We start from the raw sequence: 12,727 nt of genomic DNA, 5'->3' as shown, positions 1-12,727 counted from the left end.
TATCTGTGGTTTTAAATAATGTATTACTTGTACTGATTGAAGTTGGCCTGTTGTCATTCATACACGTAGTGCCAGAAATTAATTTTGTTCCCTCATCTTTAGCTCACTTTTGTCATTACAGAACTAACACAGTGTGCCACTCCAATTATGCCAGCATTGTGTTGATGACAGGGATATTATTTCTGTACTCTTCTGTGTGAACAGCAAAACATTTGGGGGGTAAATCCCCCACCCCATATGCCTGAATGAAAATTAATGTCCCGTATAATTCGGAGATCCTCAGCAGATTTTGGAATGAAGATACAGGCAGTGGCAAGATGAAGTTGAAAGCCAATGGATTATACACAGACAGCTCAATTGGAGTATATAAGACATAAGTCCAAGTTAAAATTCCAGTATCATGAACAGTTATATCTCGTTACAAATTTTTAATATTGTGAATATTTTTATTAGGTTTAAATTCATCTTGTACATTGGGATATCCAAGCTGGTACTTCTGTAGATAGATGAATTTGATTGAAAATTATATAGGTATGGAACAGAATTTTGAGGTGTGTAATTCTTTCTGTATTTGCCCCTGCAAGTGACCAGATGTAGGTAATATAAGTGGAAGAAAAGTCACACTCTAGCTGCATATATTAGTCATTCATCACTAGGTAGATTTCTCTAAACCTCTGATCAACAACGGTACATACTAGTAAAGTGTTGAATCCTGAGAACATGGAAACTCATTGTTACTTGCATTGTGCATGGTTACTCCAAACATATGCATCAGAAGATGTCAAATGAAACACACAATGAATTAATACTTTTAAAAAATGCAGTTTTTACAGGATGTACATTTTTACATAGCAGTTGAATTCTCTCACAAGTTAATTTGATAGTGTTATACATTAGAACACATATTGTACGAATTTAGAAGCACAGAAAAGAAAGTTTGTAGATGGCAAATAATATAACAATTCATTGATATTCCTCAGTCAGTTTTGAGGCAGACAGTAGTAGTAGAAGTATACAATTGCAGCTGAAGTGAATCAAACAAATATGAATTACACTGTCCAAAAATTGCAAAAAAATGGCCCAAATGGCTCTGAGCACTATGGCACTTAACATATGAGGTCATCAGTCCTCTAGACTTAGAACTATTTAAACCTAACTAACCTAAGGACATCACACACATCCATGCCTGAGGCAAGATTCAAACAAAAAATTGCAAAGGATTCTAAAAGGTGTCATTTTATTTCATTCACTCATGGTACAATCAACTAGAAGAACGTTCAGGGATCTGAATCAGATCAAAGCTGTACACAATCAAATCACATAAACTTAATCTTTATAATGAATTAACAATAGTGCTTAATCCTATTCGCGTGAATGCCAGAGCAATTTAAATGAAGCAAATTTTGAAGATAGCTGCTATTTTGATTTAAAAAAAGCTGCTATCTTCTCATTTATATTAAGTAGTTGCTGTTTGCCTTGTGTTAGTAGCTTAAAATATTTGATTAAGTTGGGATTTTTCAAAGAAAATGGTCATCCACATCTCGGATGATCGAGTCTTGCCATGTACATAACATAAATTTTCAATCCATGAATCTACATGTTCATACAATTTGTAGAAAAAATGCTTAATAAGTTTTTTAATTTTCTTTTGAACAGGTAGGTATTTCCAATTTCTTGTTTTATGTTAGGTAGAGTTTGTTTAATATCTTTGTATCATTGTACATAACTCCACTCTGAAGGCTAGACAAGAAGGCAAAGTTTACACAACAGTTATTTTTGTGTCCTATGTTTTGATTGTGAAGATCACAGTTAAGTAGTAAATGTGTTGGAAAGTGAGCCAAAGAATTCAAAGATCCTTAAAAAGGCTTCTGTAATATGTGCCATTATCTATTTTATATAATTTTTTATGGCTTGCTTCTGCTGAATAAATGCTATTTACTTCAAGTCCTACTTCTCCAAAAAATACTTCAGTAAGGCAACAATAGGTGAAGATATACTAAGAAGGTGAAGGGTGTGAGAGAAACAAAAGGATAGGAAAGGGAAGGAACTCATACTATTAGCTACATGGGGACTTTATGCAGTGTCAGCGGTGCAGAATGAAAATGTATGCCAGACTGGGACGCTTACTAGGTAGTTGCATTAACCACTGTGCCATCCATACACACCATTTATCGAAGCTACATAGACTATTTTGGTACGCCCGTCAGCTGACCCACATTCTCACCTATCTGCAGTCCCTGTCCATGTCCTCTACTCTCACTACTCTGCGATGGAGGCATGGTTGTCAGAGGTGGCTTCCCTCTGACAACCATGTCTCCATCCTTGCTACCCTCCCTGTTTTCCTTTCCCTGTTGCTTCATAACCTGGGTTCTGAGTAACTAAATCCACTTTCCCTTCTTCCCTTTCTTTCCCCTCTCTCCTCCCTGATGAAGGAACATTTATTCCGAAAGCTAGGAACTTAAATTTTCGGTTGTTTTTTGTGTTTCTATTGGCTGTACTGAGCTGAGGTAAGTACTGGCCAGGCCCTCTATCTCTTTGTTAGCAATTGTTTCACATCTTTATATGAGATTTTTCCATTAATTAGTTAGATGATATAACACGTCATTGACAATTGATAGGTATAATGCAAAGTGGAAGCATCATTTCAGTGATTCTACATGTTCTCGTCCAGTTTAACATCCAGAGGTATGTAGAGCTGGACATGTCTAGTGATGTGCATCCATCCACACTCACAAGGATGGCCATGTGTGAGATTCCGTCTCTGCCTTCTTTCAGCTCCTGTACTCTTGTCCTCTTTCACAGGTGCCATGGAAGAACTTTTTGCAGGAGTACAACATTACCAACTTTGATGCTCATCACTGCTCTGTTTGCCCATTTAACTTGGTGAACATTATGCAAGAGCTTCAGGTACCCCTTACTCCAGCACTTCCAGAAATAATCTGCTCCTTTTTGACAGAATTTAAACTTTCATCAAGTGTAATGCAGTCAATGGCTCAGGCCCTGTAAGTCTGCTGAAATGAGTACTTTGTCCTCAATTTGAGAAATGGGTCTTAAGTTCAGGGAGACTTCAAAATTTAAAGTACGGTTTGTAGTTGTTCTTCATCTATATAGTCAAGCATCTGAGTACTTTACTGAGACGTACTTTCATTGAGCTACCCATTTTCTCTTAGGATCCTCCACACCAAGCAGCACACACAGCTATAAATTTCCAAGTTCTGCCTTGTTGAACAAAGTATTTGTCAGTTTTATAAGCAAATACTGTCGACCACAGTTCCATTATTTCTTTGTTGGCTGTGTGAAACATGTGAGTGTTGTCACTGTAATTGGCGTGTGGAACGTCGTGCCAACCAGTAAATCTTTGTAGTGTCAATAAGGGTCAATCCATTGAGCACTGCAGACTAGCTCTAGGTGGATGGTTCTAATCTCAGCATTTAGTGCTGGTATTTCCTACTTTGGCATGTAACGGGTTACATGGAAGGATCTGTATGGTCTTACACAGTTGGCTAGCAGTGGAGCTTCTTCAGCAGCGAAACCACATGCTATTTTACATGGGAGGCAGCAATCAATAATTTCCTTTATCATGCAGTGGGCATGTAATACCCAAAAGAAGGTGTGAAGCTCTGAAAATAGAAGTCTAACTCCTCGTGAATGTGTGTATGCACAATTAAAATCCTTGTGAAATTATGGTTTCCATCTAGAATAACAGGCGCCATTCTTCTGTGGTTAACTTAGTTTTTTGTAAATGAAAGCTGAGATGTAAAAAATCTTAATCTAAAAATGAGTTGGGACACCATTTTTGATCCTGTGGGTAGAGGCATGTTCTTCTTCAGAGCTTGGATTTCTTGAAAAACAATGTTGTTGTGTAATCTTAATCTGATAAAATCAAGCTGTTCTTATTGCTTCTGCAGTAAATTCTCCATGAAAGCTCACGTTGTCAATCAGTACTCTTTTAAATTGAAAATGAGGGCTGTGACTCTTAGTAGCTTCCAGTAAGAACTAAATCTGTCATCATCTTTTAATGGCTGCAGCATTTCAGCAAAGAGAAATCCTGGTGAATGTTTTTGGTTCCTGGCAAAACAGGCTTGTGCAAAATGTTGATCTGCCCAGAGACTGTGTTGTTACAATAGCCAAGGTGCACCATGCCACCACATGTCCATTGTAAGTAAGGTCTGAGGCATGTTCCTCTAGAAAATTGATCTGCAGGATTGTCTTATCTGGACAATGCTTCTACTGGGATGGCGAGATATAATTTTAAATTTCCATTATTCTGATGCACACAAAGTTTTTCCAAGTGTTAGGATTACCTTTTATTCCAGCAAGCATCAACATGGAGTCTGCCCAAAGAGCTGCCATATTCATATTTGAGTTTCTAGTCTTGGAGTAGCAAGGTAGAATTCTTGTTCCTATTAGTGCTGCCAACAAATCCAGTCATGGCAATGTAACCTACTTTATAGGTGCTAGTTTGCTTTTACTACCATACACATTAATCATTAATTAACCTGATTTACAAGACTGTGCCATATGCTCTCTCTCAAGCATTACAACAGCAAAATGAGGATAATGAAATGTAGTCAAATTAAGTTGGGTGATGCTGAGGGAATTAGATTAGGAAATGAGACACTAAAAGTAGTAAAGGAGCTTTGCTATTTGGGGAGCAAAATAACTGATGATGGTCGAAGTAGAGAGGATATAAAATGTAGACTGGCAATGGCAAGGAAAGCGTTTATGAAGAAGAGAAATTTGTTAACATCGAGTATAGATTTAAATATCAGGAAGTCGTTTCTGATAGTATTTGTATGGAGGGTAGCCATGTATGGAAGTGAAACATGGACGATAAAGAGTTTGGACAAGAAGAGAATAGAAGCCTTTGGAATGTGGTGCTACAGAAGAATGCTGAAGATTAGATGGGTAGATCATGTAACTAATGAGGAAGTATTGAATAGGATTGGGGAGAAACATTTGTGACACAACTTGACAAGAAGAAGGGATCGGTTGATAGGACATGTTCTGAGGCATCAAGGGATCACCAATTTGGTATTGGAGGGTAAAAATCATAGAGGGAGACCAAGAGATGAATACACTAAACAGATTCAGAAGGATGTAGGCTGCAGTACATATTGGGAGTTGAAGAAGCTTGCCAAGGATAGAGTAGCATGGAGAGCTGCATCAAGCCAGTCTCAGGACTGAAGACCACCACAAAAACAACAACAACAACAACGAAGCATCACAGAAGACATGGGTGAATGTGGTCTTGCAATCTTGTATCCACCTTTTTTACATAAGTGTGTGATAGTTTTGAAAGAGCTGAGATCCAAGTATGCTATCAAGTGGCAAGACACTAAGGCAGTTCATCCCACCCTAGCCCAAGTATCTTGAAATAAATATCTTTCCTGTTATGGATAATGGGGTTACTAAGCCCAGAGGATCATAGAAACTAGCAAATGCTTGGAGTAAGCTTCTTTCGGTGGCCACGGTCTGAGATATGGTATCGATAACTTGCTGTTGATCTGTACAAAACATGTTGTCTATTGTGTTCCAGTGAACTTGCAACACACGCGAAGTTTCTGTGTTGTCCTTTCAGATTTGATAATGAAACTACATGCAGAGAGTTTGTTGCCTACTTCAACATAAGCAATTTAAGTTGACTCATGAGTGTGGTCAGCTAGTAATGAGAGTGTGATGTAGTGAATGAAGACTCAAATGCATTGATAGTGGATACTGTCAATGACTTCTAGTGTTAAGTTATCAATCAATGATCTGCTGATAAAACTAGATTGGCTGCCACCATCTAGAATGCAACAAACAAGTCTACTTACTCCAATAGGCCCTATTACAGACATGTGGGCCAACTTAAGGCAGGAGTGACTGACAAAGTACAATGTTATGAATTTATACAGACTGACTTATAAGTACCTTTCTTCCAAAAAGCCCCCATAATGCTGTCCCTTTGTTCCTGCAGTTTCTGCTGCATGGCCTTGGTTAAAACAAATGAAGCACCTATTACTGGATCTCAAAATCTTGAGGTGGTCATGAACAGTCTTTACTGCCTTGTAATCTAGTGACCAGCATCCACGCTGCTCGCAAAATACACAGCAGGCTTCTTACTATATTGACTTATGCCTGTATGTCCTAGCTTAGAGTGAACATTGACGTCTACCATAAACAGTACAATGCTAGTTAATCTGAGAGTTTCCCTCAATTGCTTTGTGCCATCAGTGTCCCATCTACCTCTTCCAACAAGAATTTCATTAATTTCAGAATGTTACCCTTTTGGTATGGATTATCCAGTGCAGACATGTCCATTGGTAAAATATTTTAGGAACTAAGACTTGACCATAAAATTCTATGTTGCACCAATAGTGCCTGGAAGTGCTTGTTACATTCAATAAATGTTAAGTTGACAGCTGCTGGAGAGTCAGATGTTACATGCAGGGCAGCTTCCCAGAAGAGAGTCCAATGCTCGAGGTTACTGTATAATGGCTTTAGCTTAATCTGTGGTTCTCATACACGGTTACAAGACTGTATAGAAACCCCCCAAAAACCATATTGAAGGCCATGATGTCTAAAATTCTTCCATCAGTATTGGGTTTTACCTTCAGAATCGCCCATTTTGCCAAGTCTGTACATTCTTCACGCACTGCTACATTGGCTTCACACATTAAGTCTTCAAATAAGTCTAGAACAGTGTTATCCAACGTTCTCAGATTAGCTAAAGCCTCCTGCAGATGACAGCTAACATGTTCTGCCTCTCTTATGTGGAGTCATTTAACACATTTAGTGGCTGACAAAGTGAGTTACGTTGGAACACTACATTCCTTGTCTGCTAGATAGGTGAGACAATCTGCTGTTTCAATATTTGTTGCCATGTCTGCTTCAGTACACTTCAAGCTTCAGTATTTACCATCTCACTAGGGATCCATTACACTTGCTAAAAAAACCAATTGTCCTCCTACATTCTACTCAACTATTACTTCAACTACTTGTACACAGGCAGTAACATAGTACATTTCAGCAATGAATACAAATAAAAAGAAAAGCCCCAATGAATGACTTAGCTGGAGGCACGTTTGCGCATAGCCATGTAGTCGTTCAGAATATGAACATACTCACTCGATGTGTCTTTAACATTCCCACTATTCTGAAACTTCCCATCCACGTTGTTGCCTCCTGAGTTTCAGCACCAGTAAATGTTGGGCAACAATTTGGAAAGTGAATTTTAAATACCAAACACAATTAACTTTAGTTGCACAGAACATCTATATGACAAAGATTACAGAAAATGTCATTTTCAATTCATGGATGTAACGCTATATGGAAACGTTGTTTTGGAAATTCTCCACCACCCCACCCCATAGAAAAAAAGAAAAGAAGAAGAAGAGGAGGAGGAGGAAGAAGTAGTTAAGAAATTGGTCTCTACTAAGCTCTCACATCACACAATGTAAATATCTTTCTTAGATTTACAGGGCACAAATATCATCTCCATACTTAACGGCTCTCTAACAAACAGTATTACTTGAATTTTTAACAGCTGTTATAACTTTGTGGTGAAAAACTTTTTACTCCACAGCATTTGCATTGTGTAAAATATATGTAAAAATATTTAACTGCTACACAAAAACACAGTTACACCACTGGCTTCAATTCTCCTAATCACATCACCACGATGGTTCAAAAGCAAATTTCCTGTGCCATTGGAACAAATCTCAGAAAGCTACAATATTACAGCTTGGATTATACATCACCTATCTTCTCTACCACACCTGTGCCTTTGCCTTCCTGAAGACCTACTGTGAACTGAACCCCACACTAACATATTATTCTTATATGCCAAGAGCCACTTCATCACGCTCCCAATATCCACATCCTGGGCAGACCTCTTCCTGTTCATTTTGCTGTACATTTATACCCAGGTAAAGTGCTATAAAACCTATCCATAATACTATCCTCACACTACGTGCTTCACACACTCACTGTTAAGATCTACCCTATTAAATGACAATGACCTACTGAATATGAATCATGCCAGAAGGTTTTATCAGCGTCAAATAGTTTTGTACAATCAGTTAGGGCTCACTAAGAGATTCGCTTGTTTTGTGTTGATCCTAGGATAGAGAAGCAAAATGCTTTGAAAGTGGGCTGCTATTGCTTCATACTTGAAAATTTCAGTGCTAGGAAAGAGCCCAACAAAATGACTAGAAGAACAAGACATGCTTATACCACTATGTATCTGAGATCAAATGATCATGTTTAGTACATCCTCAAAGTAGGTCCACATATCAGAGAGAAATCATGGCTCCAGGAAGAAAATTATCATTTCACAATTTGTGTGTATGTGAAAAAGAGAGAGAGAGTTCCCCCTACTTTTGGACAAAGAGGAAAAATCATCCTTTTTCTTTTTTTTTTGAGGGGGGGGGGGGGGGTTAGTGAGTGAGAGGGAGTATTGTGATAATTTGTCTTCTGACTGGTTTGATGGGGCATGAATCATCCTCCTGTGCAAACCTCTTAATCACAGAGTAGCATTTGCACCCATGTTCTCCTCAATTATTTGTTGGTTGTATTCCAGTCTGCCTTCCCCCACAGTTTTACCCACCTACAACTGTCTCTAGTGTCATGGAGGTTATTCCCTGAAAACTTAACACGTCCTATCATCCTGTCCCTTCTTGTCACTGTTTTCCATACGTTCCCATCTTTGTCAGTTTTGAGGATAATGTCCTCTATCCCTACCTTATCAGCCCACCTAATTTTCAGCATTCTTCTGAAGCACTACATCTCAAATGCTTCAATTCTTTTCTGTTCAGTTTTCCCACCATCTACAACTCACTACCATGCAATTCTGTCCTCCAAATGTACATTTTCATGAATTTCTTACTCAAATTAAGACCTACATTTGATACCAGTAGACTTCTCCTGGCCAGGAATCCTGTAAATCTTCTACACGTTCAATTAGGATAGCAATGTCACAATCTAATCTTATCATCAATATCCTTTGCCCCTGAATGTTAATCCCAGTCCTAAACCTTTCTTTTATTTCCGTAATTGTTTCTTCCATGTAGAAATTGAACAGACTGCATCCCTGTCTTACACCTTTCAGAGTGGTCATTCTTCATCTCCCACTCTGACTGTTCCCTCTTGTGTATTATCTGTCTTTCCCTATAGCTACCTCCCATTTTTTCTAAGAATTTCGAACATCTTGCACCATTCTACGTTGTTGAATGGTTTTTCTAAGTCAACAAAGCCTGTGCATGTATCTTGATTTTTCTTCAGTCTTCCTTCCATTATCAAGCACAACATCAGAACTGCACCTCTGGTGCCTTTATCTTTCCTAAAGCTAAACTGATTGTCATCTAACAGATCCTCAATTTTCTGCATAGTACTCTTGTCAGCAGCTTGAGTGAATGGTTAAGCTGTTTGTGTGATAATTCTGGCACTTATCTGGTGGCGTTGCTACCTTCAGAATTGAATGGGTGATACTTTTGAAACAATCCGATTGAATGTTGTCAGTCTCATACGTTCTATAAACCAATTGGAGTAGCTGTTAGACTGTTTTGACTTTTTTATATGCTAAATCAGTCCTCTTGATGACCATTTTTTTTTTCAATTTCTTCACGCCTTTCCTGCAGCCGTTTTGCTTTGGATTCAACTGCACTTCCTATTTATTCCATTCCTAACATAGTTATGTTGCTGTACTCCTGTCTTTCTCTGAACATTTTTGTATTTCCTACTTTCGTCTATCAGTGGAAGTATTTCTTCTATTACCCAAGGTTTCTTTGCAATTACCTTCCTTGTACCTATGTTTGTCCATCCAGAATTCGATTTCCCTTTTTATAGGTAACTGCCTACTCTCATATTCCTTATTGCAATATCCATACACTTAGCAAACATCAAATGTATCTCATGATTCCTTAGTACTTCTATATTCCTTTTGCTTTCACATCACTGATTCTTCCAACTTTACTCCGTATGGCAAGAGAAGAGGTCTGACAGCTGGCAGTGCAGTTGCCAGTAGTCAACACGTAAGTGCAGTGGACCAGAAACTGGAGTGGCAGGACAAGGGGCGACAGACCTTCCACTCCCACAGACAGAGCTTAACAATGCCACACGATTCATTGCAGCATTATCATTGGCTGCATTTCAATGAGTGACTTGTTCCGTAATCAAATACTTTTTCTCATAGATTTTTGGCATTATCAAACTACAGCAGAATGCAGAAATGTTACATGTAAAATATCGAATGAAGTCATTACCTCTATTTTTTGTGCAGCAGAATGGAAACACCAAGGCTTCATTGTCTGAATGACCATCTCTCATCACAGCCACACCACAGTCTTTGGTATCTTTACTATTGCTGTTCTCATTGCCTGATAGAGAAATTATGGGTTCTTCTCTTACGCCTTCTGTGTTTGATCTTGTAATCTCTTTCCATACATGGTTCACAAAGTTCTTCCAATTTTCTGGGGTTACTTGTACGACAGTCTCATTTACCTTTGTCTCACAACATACAGATTTTATTTTGCCCTGTGACATCTGCTTTTATTTGAGCCTAGACAAGTTTGCTGGCATTGTAATGGCAGTGGTATGGTGGAAGACATACAACTTTGTGGCCATGGTTCTCTGCTAATGGATCAATTGCATACTGTGCCTTCTGTGGCTTGTATAGTTTCATCAAATCCAACAGTTTTGCTTTACGCATTTTTTGTTCAAAGTCTCTTTTACTATCTTTCAAACAGCTGACTACTTTGCCTCTCCTTGCAGCAGCCACTGGTGTCTTATTAAATTGAACAGAATAGCATGGCACATTGTCCATTACAAAAACACTAGAACTGACATTTGGTACCAAACGAGAAATTAACCACCCTTTAAATGTGTCTGCATTCATTTCCCTGTGGTAATCAACATTTTTTTTTTAACTGAATCATCATCATAGCACCAGGCACAAAACCATTCATAGAGCCAGCATGACCAATAGTTAGTTACCCTTCTTTACCAGTTGGCACACTCATAGTTCCTTGGTGTGTGTCGTCTGTTGACATGGTGGATCATGCATAATGCACATTGATCCATGTTTTGTCAACCCACATTATATTCTCTGGATTCACTGCTACCAACCCAAGCAGAAAACATCTTCATGCCACAATGTCTCAGCATTCTATTAGTACCTTCCTTCCTTCGAACTTTTCCCATTGGAAGTCAATTACTTATCCTCCCCCCCAAGCACTTTTTTTTACACACACAATGGAGAGACTTGTCATTCTGCCCGTGAACAAACCACCGTCCAACAGTGATGCAATCAACTTTTTAAGTGTCAGGTACTCCTCCTTGCTTTAGCATGTGTATGTAGTTGCCTGATAGCACTTCCTTCAAAGTTCTCTGTTTCAATCACATAACACAATCTCTTCCTTGTCTTTCCAGATGTCACAATAACAGGACTCCCAGCTGAACTGGTAGCCTCTTCATCATTTGTGACTATCTTCACTGTGGCTGTAGAGATGGTCAATGCTTCTGTTGCTCTGTCAGTCCCTTACTAACTATATCATCACTTTCAAAGTAAACATGCAATTTGTTTATAAGTTTGCAAGCTTGCAGTTTTCAGCTTAGTTCCTTTTGCAAAAGCCCTCTTCTCTGCACTGTGTGAAGCCATTTTGCAAATACACATCAAGTGGACTGCACATGTACACTCATACACCTGAACGAAGCACTGGCACCACTGACAAAGCAGGGGTGCCTAGCACTAGAGCAACACAGGGGCATTGTTATGGTAATATAAACCAAATCTCATATTCTGATTGGCTGTTGTGGAAATGCAAAGCATGTGCGCCAAGGCCACTTCAACTGTCGAGAGCTCTTCTCTTGCTGTATGGAGTACAGACTCTTAAAATTCAGTCTTATGTTCATCATTGATAAATAGTGACCTGGACTATATCAGCACCTTGGCACACCTTACAATTGAATATCTAATTTTGGAATCTGTGTGTGACCTTGATGTAATCCACCGAGAACCTTCCCGTGTCTCTGAGTCTTATCCAAGTATACCTCCTCCTCCTCTTGATTCTTGGACAGATTATTCATTGTTATCACACTCTCCCTGCCTTCTGCTTCTGACATTGACATGCACACTTGAATGATTGCTGTCAGCATTAGTTTGTTGTCAAACCTGATGAGAACAACCCTTTCACAGAACTGTTCACAGTAGCTCACACTCTCCCCTATTTCCTATTCCTAAAGAGTCCTCCTCCAGTTACATAATTTTCAGCTGCTGCTGATACTATCCTATAATTGTCTCACCAGAAATCCTTACCTCCCCTCCATTTCACTGCATTGGGCCCCACTATTCTAGATTGAGGCTTTGAATTTCCTTTTCCAGATCTTCTAGCTTTCCTACTACTTTCAAACTTCTGACATTTCATGCTCCAAGTTACAGAATGTTCTCTCTCCATTGGTTAGTCCATCTTTTCCTCATAGTCACTGCCCCCTCGGCAGTCCCTTCCCGGAGATCCAAAAAGTGGACTAACCTGGAATCTTTTGCTGAAGAAGAGATCATCATGACATTTTTTTTACAATTACAGGCCACATGTCCTATGGAAACACATTGTATGTCTTTAATGCAATGGTTTCCATTGCCTTCTGTATCCTCAGGCTGTTGATCAATGCTGATTCTTCTTCTGTCTTGTAGGGGCAGTTTCCTATCACCAGGGAAAGATAGTGCCCTGAACCTCTGTCTGGTCCTCCC

Source organism: Schistocerca gregaria, chromosome 1, assembly GCF_023897955.1.
Source record: "Schistocerca gregaria isolate iqSchGreg1 chromosome 1, iqSchGreg1.2, whole genome shotgun sequence".
In the NCBI taxonomy this organism is placed as follows: Eukaryota; Metazoa; Arthropoda; class Insecta; order Orthoptera; family Acrididae; genus Schistocerca; species Schistocerca gregaria.
Note: the sequence above shows the minus strand (reverse complement) of the source record.